This window comes from Danio rerio, chromosome 15 (genome assembly GCF_052040795.2).
Source record: "Danio rerio strain M-AB ecotype USA chromosome 15, GRCz13ab, whole genome shotgun sequence".
Lineage (NCBI taxonomy): Eukaryota > Metazoa > Chordata > Actinopteri > Cypriniformes > Danionidae > Danio > Danio rerio.
Genome location: NC_141035.1, coordinates 42,280,001 through 42,292,017, shown reverse-complemented (window position 1 = coordinate 42,292,017; position 12,017 = coordinate 42,280,001). Strand labels below are relative to the sequence as shown.

General features: G+C 36.6%; 1 protein-coding gene across 17 annotated transcripts in view; it reads left to right on the top strand.

Moving 5' to 3' along the window:
* The window catches only part of robo1 (roundabout, axon guidance receptor, homolog 1 (Drosophila)), a 553,775-nt gene that overhangs the window by 365,602 nt on the left and 176,156 nt on the right, over window positions 1-12,017 (top strand).

The following is a 12,017-nucleotide window of genomic DNA, read 5'->3' as shown; positions in this document are numbered from 1 at the left end:
ACAGATCTTTTAATCACAGTTGCTTCGCGTTTGTCCTGTCTTGTTGATATGATTATACATGTTTCTACGGAGACATGTTAATCTGCATTTGTCACTCAATTTGGTGGACGAGGAAACCACAGTCCTTTGTCGCTTTGCGGTCTGCCTCAAAATGGGAGGGATTTGAATCCTATTTTAACGTCAGGAAATTTAAAAAAAGAGACTTATTGTGTTTCTATCACTCCAGTATGACTGTAGACACACTATACCTACACACAGTTCTGTCCAAACAGCTTCAAAAAGATGATTTTCATCATAGGTGCCCTTTAATTCACTATAATATATAATAAACATTAATATTAACCACCAAAAAATAATTAATTAGAATAGAAATATCCACTGATATAACAGTAAAACAGTAAAACAGTAACAGTAAAAAATAATAGACAAAACGTGTAATACTTGTCTTCTTTTATAGATATTTATTCAAAAAAATTAAATTATTTTGTTAAGAAATGCTATAAATAAAATATTTTTATTTTAAATTTAAAATAATAATAATCATGTATGAATAATAATAATAATAATAATAATAATAATAATAATAATAATGTTATCAGAAATAAATTAATAAAACAAATGCTGTCATTTTATTAAACCCTCAATATAAGCCACAGATGCCTAAACAATGCCTAATGATAATCTCATGGCAAATATGTATTCAGACTAAACACAAAAATGCAGTCTTAATTATTTATAGTGTCTAGTTTTCCCATTTTCATTCTTTATTTATTCTACTCAGTTTTTTCTCTAATTGTCGTATCATTAATAGTCACAGTTGACTTAGAATAACCCCATAGCTAATAATAGCAACCCTGTGCTGGTATCCTCCTTCGATCTGCGGCGCACATGGGATCTGAAAAGCTTTACATCAAGAGTTCATGGGGGAGGAAACTTTATAAAATGCAAGATGGAGACTAATTAGAAGCTCTCCGTGAAGACAAGGCCATTTATCTAAGAGCCAAGAGGGACTTCAGCGTCCGTGGGGAAAACGGGAAGTCGCATGGGAGGATAGAAAAGGCCAGAAAACCCTCAGTATTTTCCTGTGTGTGAAAAGCGGGAGCTTCAATTGCTTCCAACTGGAGCAAAACCAATACATCTCCTGGTTTTTTTATGTGTGGAGTCCGACTCCCATGATTAAAGAAAAACAAAAAGAGATTCCCATGCTGTCTACAGTTCCTCCAGCCGGCTGACAGGAGCAATTAATACTTGACCTGAATTCCAATTTGACGGAGAGAGAGAGAATATATATATATATATATATATATATATATATATATATATATATATATATATATATATATATATATATATATATATATCTATGCAGGGTTGTGAGCTGGGATCACAAGTCCCTCTTATTAGCTCCGACAAGGAATTACACCTTTGGAATATGGGATGAACCCTGAATTCTGGGATTCTGGAATCCCCTGCTCTCCATTTCGATGTAAAACTGGAATTCTGAAATGATAGGATTTGCATTGTTTAACACCTTTTTACATCTCTCTCAGAAGAAAAAAAACTAACAAAAAATCTGTACAGAATGTCTGTAAATATTCGGGAGAGGGAAAGAAAATGTAAATGTAAAATTTGGGACATCTTGTAGGGAATGATTGTTTAGATGTTGGAAAATGTGTTGCTGTTAACTCAAACTATATCAAAAAATGTATTAGTAACCATAGATATTTACTTTAGATGTCGCCTACGATGTTGTCTATTCGAAGGAATGCGTCAATAGAGCTGCCATTTTAGTACAAGGTAGCGCTCCTTGGAAATGAATATAGTGCAGTGGAGGACTGGCCATACGGAGCCACACATACATATATATATATATATGCATTAACGCAAGACTCTTTTCGCGCAATAAAAAAAATATCGCCGTCAATCTATTCTCAAAGTTGGGTTAAAAGCTGGGTCTAGAAGCTTTCAGTTATTTGAAATTGAATCAAATGTAGATGCATCACTTATGTTTTAAAAGTTTATTAAAGTCATAATAAATATGTTCTTTCATTATTTAACATAAATATATCACACTAAAATATTGCACTGATTTTTTCACGCATATTGTGACAATGCTATCTATGTATGTATATGTATATGTATATATATATATATATATATATATATATATATATATATATATATATATATATTTTTTTTTATATATATACATATATATACATACATATTAGGGTTGTCATGGAACTGGAATTCGGTACTGAAATAAAAAAAAAATCTATTTCGCGCTAACATTCTTAAACAGCACTGATTTGCCATTGTGTTCTCATGCTCAACAGAAATGACTGTGATTGGCTGTGAGGGTCATCAGTTCACCGAGCTCGCCGCTGTTTACTTGTAAACAAATACAGGGACACTGGAGCGTTTTAAAGTGGCTATTCATCAGCAGATCACTCGTACGTCAGCTCATAGACTAACCAGCTGACCTAGGTGACGTGTTTAAGAACATGCTCAACAGCGCTCAAATGTTAGCGGAAAATGGACTTTTTTAAAATATTAGTAGTGATTGGTACCAAATTCCAGTATCTTGACAACCCTAATATATATAATATATAAAAAATTAACATTTCTCTCCCTCAACTTCCTATTGAAAAAACTAAATAAACATAATAAGAAAAGAAATAAAAATTGAGTAATAAATATGTATAATACACAAACACACACACACACACACACACACACACATTTAACCTAATTGAAACATCTCATTCTTGACCCACACACTGCGTTTGTATCTAATTATACAGTACTATACAAAATATACAGTATGGGAGATATGTTAGACGTGTCCGTGTACGTGTCCACATGTGAGTGTGTTTGTGTGTCATATGTGATTTATTTATATATATTTTTTATTTTTTATTTTAGACATGGCAGGACTGTAATGGCCTGCTATGACAACTGCACACACACTATATCCACATCCACATGACATACCCAGTTGCAATCAGACAAAAGTTGTCCAAGCATTCTGGCTTAATTAGGTGTGTGTGTGTGGTTGTAAACGAGAGAGGGACTGAGTGTGTGTGTGCATGTGTGTGTGTGTGTGTGTATGTCACGAGTGAATAGGCTTGCCTGAGATGTTTTGGTGTTTTAGGATAAATTGCTCCGCTGATTGACGGCTCTCTCCCCCATCAGGGGTCAGTTGGGGTCCCTCTCCACTTAGCGCTGCTGTCTGCTGCCTCGATCCCTACAAACTAGACACCATAAAAGTCTCCGGCCGCTTGGAATTCAGAACACACTTGCTGTTATTGATGTGATGGATGTGTGTGTGTGTGTGTGTGTCTGTGTGTGTGTGTGTGTGTGTGTGTGTGTGTGTGTGTGTGTGTGTGTGTGTGTGTGTGTGCGCACTTGTGTGTGTTTGGGGTCAGGGGTGACAGCTGTAGGGCCGCTGTGCTTCAGGTGTCACATTGGACCCTAGAGGTCACAATGTCATGCCCGAAATGGTGGCTGAAGTTAGTGGAAACACAGGGGTCAAGGTTCGTGGTGAGGTAGAGGGATATATGTGGAGTTCAACATTAAGTGGGTGTGGGTGTACCTTCTATGTCCCCACAAGTATAGCAATACCAGGGGACAATTTTTTAGTTCCCATAAAGAAAAAAGCTCATAAATCACACAGAATTAAATTTAGGGAAGCACTTAGCAGAATGTTTCCTGCAAAGGTCGGGTTTAGGGTTTGTATAAATATCATTTTCTTCTATGGGATGTGCCCATGTATGCGTGCGTGTGTATGTATTGGTTTTAGTGGTTTACAAGGACAGAAATTTGTATAGTGTCATGGATATGACCTAGTTATTACAAATTGGAGGTGGTTTATGAGGACATGTCATGTGTCTTTGTAATTCAAAATGTTAAATCATAATACCTAACAAGGTTTTTTGACATTCCAATTTTTTCTTGTCATGTGTGTGGTTTGGGTTCATAACAACTATGAAGAGTCCTCATAAACCACCAATACCATTGTGTGTGTGTGTTTGTGTAATCAAGTAAATTATCTATCTATCTATCTATCTATCTATCTATCTATCTGTCTGTCTGTCTGTCTGTCTGTCTGTCTGTCTGTCTGTCTGTCTGTCTGTCTGTCTGTCTGTCTGTCTGTCTATCTATCTATCTATGCATCAATCCATCCATCCAATTGTTGTCATTCTATAAATCGGTTTCCGTCCGTCCGTCCGTCCGTCCGTCCGTCTGTCTGTCTGTCTATCTATCTATCTATCTATCTATCTATCATTCATCCAATTGTCATTCTATAAATCTGTTTCATTCTATCCATCCATCCACCCATCCATTTGTTGTCATTCTATAAATCGGTTTCATTCCATCCGTCCGTCCGTCCGTCCGTCGGTCGGTCGGTCGGTCGGTCTGTCTGTCTGTCTGTCTGTCTGTCTGTCTGTCTGTCTGTCTGTCTGTCTGTCTGTCTGTCATTCATCCAATTGCCATTCTATAAATCTGTTTCATTCTATCCATCCATCCACCCATCCATTTGTTGTCATTCTATAAATCGGTTTCATTCCATCCGTCCGTCCGTCCGTCCGTCGGTCGGTCGGTCGGTCTGTCTGTCTGTCTGTCTGTCTGTCTGTCTGTCTGTCTGTCTGTCTGTCTATCATTCATCCAATTGCCATTCTATAAATCGGTTTCATTCCATCCGTCCGTCCGTCCGTCCGTCTATCGTTCATCCAATTGTCATTCTATAAATCGTTCTCATTCCTTCCATCTCTCCATCCATCTACTTCCTTTTCAGTCTGCGTTCTAATCCGACACATTCTCCTGCTGTTTATTTTAGTATTAGTCTTGTGTTAAGTGCTTTATTGTGTGGAGTTCAGCACAGCCAGTTAGTTTGGTCCGCCAACAAGAATGTGGTAATGGATTTTAACAGTGTTCCTCTGTTAGCGCTGACTTGGCCATGACAGATTTGAGCTATGAGCTTCAAACATTGGAACTAGGGGCCGGAGACTTGTGTGCATGTGTGTGTGTGTGTGCCCATTAACCTGCTGCGTGATGGATGGGACAGGCCTGGGTGAAGGTGGGGGCACGGCGTGTGTTTGCTGTGTGTTTGTGTGGGGATTTGTATGGAGACAGAGACCTGCTGCTCTCCATCCTGCTGCTAATAAGGCCCACGCTGCAGGGTTTATACCGTCACGGCTGGAAGACTAGGTTGTTTTGCTCTGTTTTTAATTAATACAATTCTAATTTATTCACTTTATATGTTCACTCGTTTTAAATGATAAACTGTGAGTTATGGACAATTCAATCCATCAAATAAGTGCAGACACTCACTATCTCCATCAGAGTTATAGGTGACTTATGCCTTTCCTGTGGTTAAAAAAAAGTGCCATGCAGAGATGAAGCCAAAAAAAAAAAAAGATATATAACTCATGAGGGAGGAATAATAGCGGGGAAAGGTGGATGGCGTAACCTTTTAGCCTCTCACACTGTATCGCTTAGGTGTCAAAATCACTTGGAGTTGATAAATTGGCATACAACCGGGTCAGTTGGGTCACCAGGGGCCTCATGTACGAAGACTTGCGTGGAAATCTTACTAAAACATTGCGTACGCACAAAGCTGTAAATGTGCGTACGCAGAAAAAATTTCAGATGTATGAAACACTGCGTACGCCGAATCTCACGCAAATTCTTTTGTACATCCGAATGAACGTGAAACTGAGCGCAACATGCACGAGCGCAAAACCCCTCCCTGCCTCCTCCCCCGTATGAATATGCTAATGACTATGCTAATGGCAAAACCCAACGAAAAAGCAACGGCAAAATCAAACAAAAAGAGAAACTTTGAACAGAATGTGAATTGGAGGTGCTGCTTTCGGAGGTAGACCGGAGAAAAGCGGTGTTATTTGCAAGTTTGTTCTCTGGAATTAACAACAAAAGAAAAAAATAGAGTGGGAGAGTTTAGCTGATACGGTTAACACAGTTGGGTCTGAACATCGCACTGAGTGCATTTAAAAAAGAAATAGTGTGGTTTATATCTGTAAAATGTTGCAGAATCCTTAGAAGTGTCAGTGGCGCACCTCATAAGAAGCATATGATCATGTACTGACACGTTCGAGCACAAACTCGGTTCGAATCCAGCGTCTGATGGATTCTTTCTTCTTTTTTTTCCCGCTACATATCAGATTTTGCCCACTATTTATCACGAGAAAGACAAGTAGGAATCATTAATAAGTTTGTGCATCATATTTTATTTGCACATTTATTGAATGGAAATGTTTCTGATTCACGCATGCAAATTTATCTTCAGATAGTGTCTTTATAGCAATGTGCGTGCAGTAGATAGCTCAGATTACATTGGGAAAACAGGCGACCGCTGCAAATTGTGCTTTAATGTTTAGCTGGTCAACTGTATGGTATGGAAATCTTACATACCTACTATATGAACCCGTCTCATACAGCTGCCATTGCAAGGATCAGACACTTTGTAGAGAAGAATTTAACACAACTGCCTCTAGGAGTCACCAATGGAAATAAAACAGACACGCACAAAAAATGTGCGTACGCCTGCCAGAAAGCTGCCGTGAACCTGCGCACATTCCCACGTTCAGTTCATTGTTAGTAAATCCAAATGTGAGCGATTCTGAGCGTGAAACCTGGCGTACGCAAAGTTTTTGTGCGTACGCAGCGTTTATACATGAGGCCCCAGAACTTGTAGCATGCAGTCAAACAATGGGTAATCTTCCATATGACACCGTTTTATTATTATAGGTTACTAGAGGTTACAATTTTTTTTTCTTTCAAATTTCTTTTATCAGTTTTTCTATGTATGTGTATTATGTATTTTATATATATATATATATATATATATATATATATATATATATATATATATATATATATATATATATATATATATATATATATATATGTATATATATGTATATATGTATATATATGTATATATATGTATATATATGTATATATATATATATATATATATATATATATATATATATGTATGTATGTATGTATGTATGTATGTATATATATCTGTATGTATGTATGTATGTATGTATGTGTGTGTGTGTATGTATATATATATATATATATATATATATATATATATATATATATATATATATATATATATATATATTAGGAGTGTCAAAATTAATTGTTTCTTCGGTGCACCGCGATGCAGACGCGAACAATAAGGTATCGGTTCCGTAATAATCATAACCGGTTATTATGTACTGATGTCACTTATCTCCTATGCGCTCTGTCGCAAGGGAGGTGAGCGTGAGTATTTACAACACTCAGCCAACTCAGGGCTGGTCCGTGGCATAGGCACCATAGGCAAATGGTAAGGGTGCTGTATATCCAGGGGGGCGCCAGAAAGGAGCGCGGTTCAGTTAGTTTTGTTTTCGATATTCCTGACACACATTCAGTTATAGACGGGAATAACTCAAAAACCTCTTACCCTAAAAAGATCTAAAGTGTGTTTCCCACAAAAAGACAAAGCTGGTTATGTTTCACAGCTGTCTTTCTTTTTTTCGCTTGACATTAAGAGCACTGCTCCGTTTAAGCAGTGCAACCCATACTAAGTAGATTGAACAAGCAGCAAAAATATTTTTTTAGTGCAATGTACCAGGGCCTTAAGCATAACCATAACAATACTTCCGTGTTATACGACAAAAAGTCAGTATAAACAGCGCTCAAAACTGTTGATAAACCTCCTGATCTATTTACCTTTTATAGTATCTACCTTTTATGGTATCAAGGCAAGTCTAAACCACAATCAACAAGACGCTGAATAATCCTCTAAGCTGTTTTATTTATTTATTTTTAACTAAACTCTACACCGAGTCTGTTGAAGACGGAAAACACACCCACCAGAGATTTACATCAGTCTCCCGCACAGTCTGCTTTGGAAAAAAAGCACTCATAAAGTAATGGAAATGTGACAAGACTTTCGGAGATACGACTTGGCAAAATGTGTGCGCATCAAAGTGTATATCGTCCTCTGTTCTCTCCTGCCTTTGTCTTTCATCAGTTTTCTCTTTCTAGCGAGTGCCGCTGTGAATCTTTGCAGCAGATACGGATGATAATTAGACGTGCAAACTTTAGGGAAGCTCGCGACGGAGGTTTTGCTTTTAATAATGTCCTTTGTCGAACATAAGAGCGCCAGAACCGAAAGGCGTCGATGGTTGACGGCACAATGGAGGATTCCTAATCTTATTTTCCTTTGAAAGTGTCACAGGGAAATGATTGAGCTGCGCTGTCAACACCTGCGCACTAGAATGATGATTATCCCTCTTAATTTTCCATGTTGTTTGATAGTTTGTTCATCAGTGTCACGTCAGTGAGGTTTTTTTTCTGCTTCACAGCGGGCAGCTTTTGGGTTCCTGATGAGATCCGGTTTACCAAAACAGCAGGGAGCGAGACTATTTTATTTATTTATATATTTTATTATTGAAATGAAGGGCCTTCTGAGTGATAAATCGTGCGAACACGTCAACGTCATCCGCTTATTTTGATTATTTGTTGTTTTTGAATCAGTAATCGAGTGTTCTCTACTTGCCCTTTTTTCTCTGTCGCTCTACAACTTAATCGAAGGAAACAGAAAAGCAGCAGGCTGGAGAGTGATTTATTTATGTTTGTTAGAATTCAGTGCACGTCATGCTGTCTACGGGAAAACTGCATCTCATTTCTTCTTTCAGGCATGAACGACAGTATTGACAAATTCATCTGTTAGCTACAAACCAGTGACCACATAGATGGTTTAATTAGCATTCGCTCGTGGTATAGTTTTTTTGTTTGGTGGTTATATACTTTTGATGTTGCACAACTAAGTTTATATAGTTTATATAAGTTCATATATATATATACAACTATTTTGTATATATATGTATGTATATATATATATATATATATATATATATATATATATATATGTATGTGTGTGTATATATATATATGTGTGTGTGTGTGTGTGTGTGTGTGTGTATATACACACACATATATACATATATATATATACATATATACATATATATATTAGTCATTGTATTGAACGACTTTAGATTTTTGGAAGTCAACTTTTATGTCATCAAAGACATCATCAATAAAACACAAGATGTGAATCTTTTGCAACATAGTGTTTAGTGCAAAACAAATGCACTGTCAACACTTTCATTTCATTAATAATGCAACATTAGCACCCGGATAATTTTACTGCCAAATAAATGCAGTCAACACATTGGTCACTACAGGTTCTAGTAAGAATGTAACAATAACAGATATTTTAATGCAGATAAAATAAATACAACGTCAACACACGGATTTGTGTGACGTTATTTCATAACATAACGGCTGAAAGACAAAGGCTAGGCTAACGTTAAGCTTTATTACATTTTCATAAACTTACTCAGATGCATATTTTACCACTCTGATGGTCAAAATTCTGCTCAAGTTGGGCGTTTTTCATGGTTACCGGCTCATTTTGGTTATCAGACGTCTCCTCACTGCACATCTTCACCGCGTTCACCAGAGATGATGTTTACACATGCTATGAAGTTTGTCACACCTCTGTGGCTGCGCACTTATCGGTTTTTGCACACTTCACAGTTTATTCACAAAAAATGTTCGCGTCTATGCTTCGCAGAGAGCAACAGCCAATCACATTACTTCTCCATCGTTGTGTAAACGTGATTGGCTATCTTCTGCTCTAGAGTATTTGGAGAGACCTAACTGGCATCTCATTTACGATTTAAAGTTCACTTAAAATTCATGTAAATCTTTGACGTTGACATAAAAAAAAAACATTTAAAAAATGACCTTAAATAGTCTGAGGGCAGTTTCATGCAATGAACTACCTTAGTGTGTGATGCTGCCATGTAGTTCAGGTAAAAAAAAAAAAAAAAAACTGGTGATCTGCGCAGGGTGACAAGTCTATGTTAATCAAAAAGCGTCACGGCAAAGCATAGAATAGTCGACTAGTCGGTGCAACCCCTAATATATATATATACATATATATACATAAATATACATACATATACACACACAAACACATCAACAACAATATCCCATATCACATATTTTCCAAGTATTTTCCACATAATTGAAGTCACTAGACAGTGCTACCTGAATTTATTATTCAGCCTTAAAACCGTTAAACTGCTTTGTTGTTTTAAGGAAGGATTGATAGTATGCGAGATGTCTCCGAGATGATGTAGTTTGTTAATGTTACTTTCGAGAGAGTAATTTACAAGCGAGGTACCTGAAAGATGTTAGGCAACCAAAAGCGTTTACAATACCTATTTATAGCTTAACCATTGGAACCTTTTAAGATGACAGTAAATTATCAGACAGTCTTAAAGAACGATTAGCGGGTTAAGCTGGGCTTTCTGGGCTGATTCATGCATGGCTTGCCAATATATAACAATAAGACCCTCCTGGCAGCTCTTAGTAAACCGTGCATGCGATATCTCATGCTAGTAATGAAACATTGATTAGGCAAAGATCATTACATTGATTCTGGCTCTCAGAGAGTCGGCACAGCAGGAGACTACGGCATGCATCTACGGCAGATACCTTCAGCCAGACTGCCAGACAGAGAAAGAAAGCTGACGAAATGTCTTTTTCATTCATTTCAATCCAGAAATGTCTGATCTTGGCTGTATTTGATGATTCAACGTATTGCATGCAGGGAATACTACATCTTGAATCTTTCAGTCGCAGTTGCTCACTTCCAAAACAAAGTGTGCTTCCTACTGAGGGAGAATTTTAAGTCAGAAACAGCTTGATTACACTCAAAAAAATAAAAAATAAACTTTTGCTGCTTGTTAAGAATACTTATTTAATATGAGTTGAACCAACACAATTCTGAATTCTGAAAACGATTACGTTAACCTTATTTGTTTTAGGATTAACATGAAGGAATTGTGTGGAACCCTGCATTTTTTTACATTGTATTTTTCTTAATTGTTTTTACAAATCGAAGTGGATTCAACATAAAACAATTAAGTTATGGGATTCAACATAAAATAGTAAAGTTGTCCCAAACAAAATAAGAATTGTGTTAATTTAACTCACTTTAAATACCTAGTTTGTACAAGCTGCAGGAATACATTTTGAGGGCTGTATTTTGTCCTATTCTAAAGCATCATCACATATATACTAGACAAAAATTTAATGCATATGGATGTCAGAAATGCTCAGTCTGAGGGAAAATGCGATGTACTTTCTAAGTTTCAGGAATATTTTCTGTATAGCGTCAAAGGTACTGAGGTATCTGTAACTATTACACAGTTGATCTAAATTTAAGTTGAATGAGCCCTTTCACATGTAAGTTTTAAGTTCATGAAATGCTTTCGAAATACTTTCGATACTCTCATTCCAGCAATTAAAGAACTTTGCTGCCATACCATGGCTGTAGCAGGTGCAATGATGTTATGCAGTGCCTGAAAATTGGCTAACTTTGGTCAATAGTTCCTAGCTATATCGGACTAGCAGATAGCAACTTTGTATTTTTTGTACACGATTTAACTACTGAAGAGTCAAGCTTTACATAGGAACTTTAACGTAAATCTTTTGTTGAGATGCTAATGGTCTAATCTGATTCAGTGATATATGCTAACCTAAGCTTAAAGTGTTTCCACCTGACACAGAAATTGGCTGAATGGATTAAAAAATGGCAAAATTAGCCTATTTATTTTTTAAAGTGGAGTGTTCTTTTAACGTTTCCATGGCAAGTTTAACCCATTACTTACTGCAGTCCTTTTTTTGCTTTTAAAATATTTCCCTTTTCTGCAAATATTGACACATGTCCCAATAATATTGTGAAATATCTAATATTATGATTCTCAATTATGTGTAAGAACATGTTTTGGTTGTTTAAACAACTTAATAATGATCATATGAACGTGGCTGTTTAATTGGGAAAAGAATAGAGTAGACATTCTAGTAACCTAAACGGTGTGCGTCTGATGATACAAGCAAAACACTTAATCTGT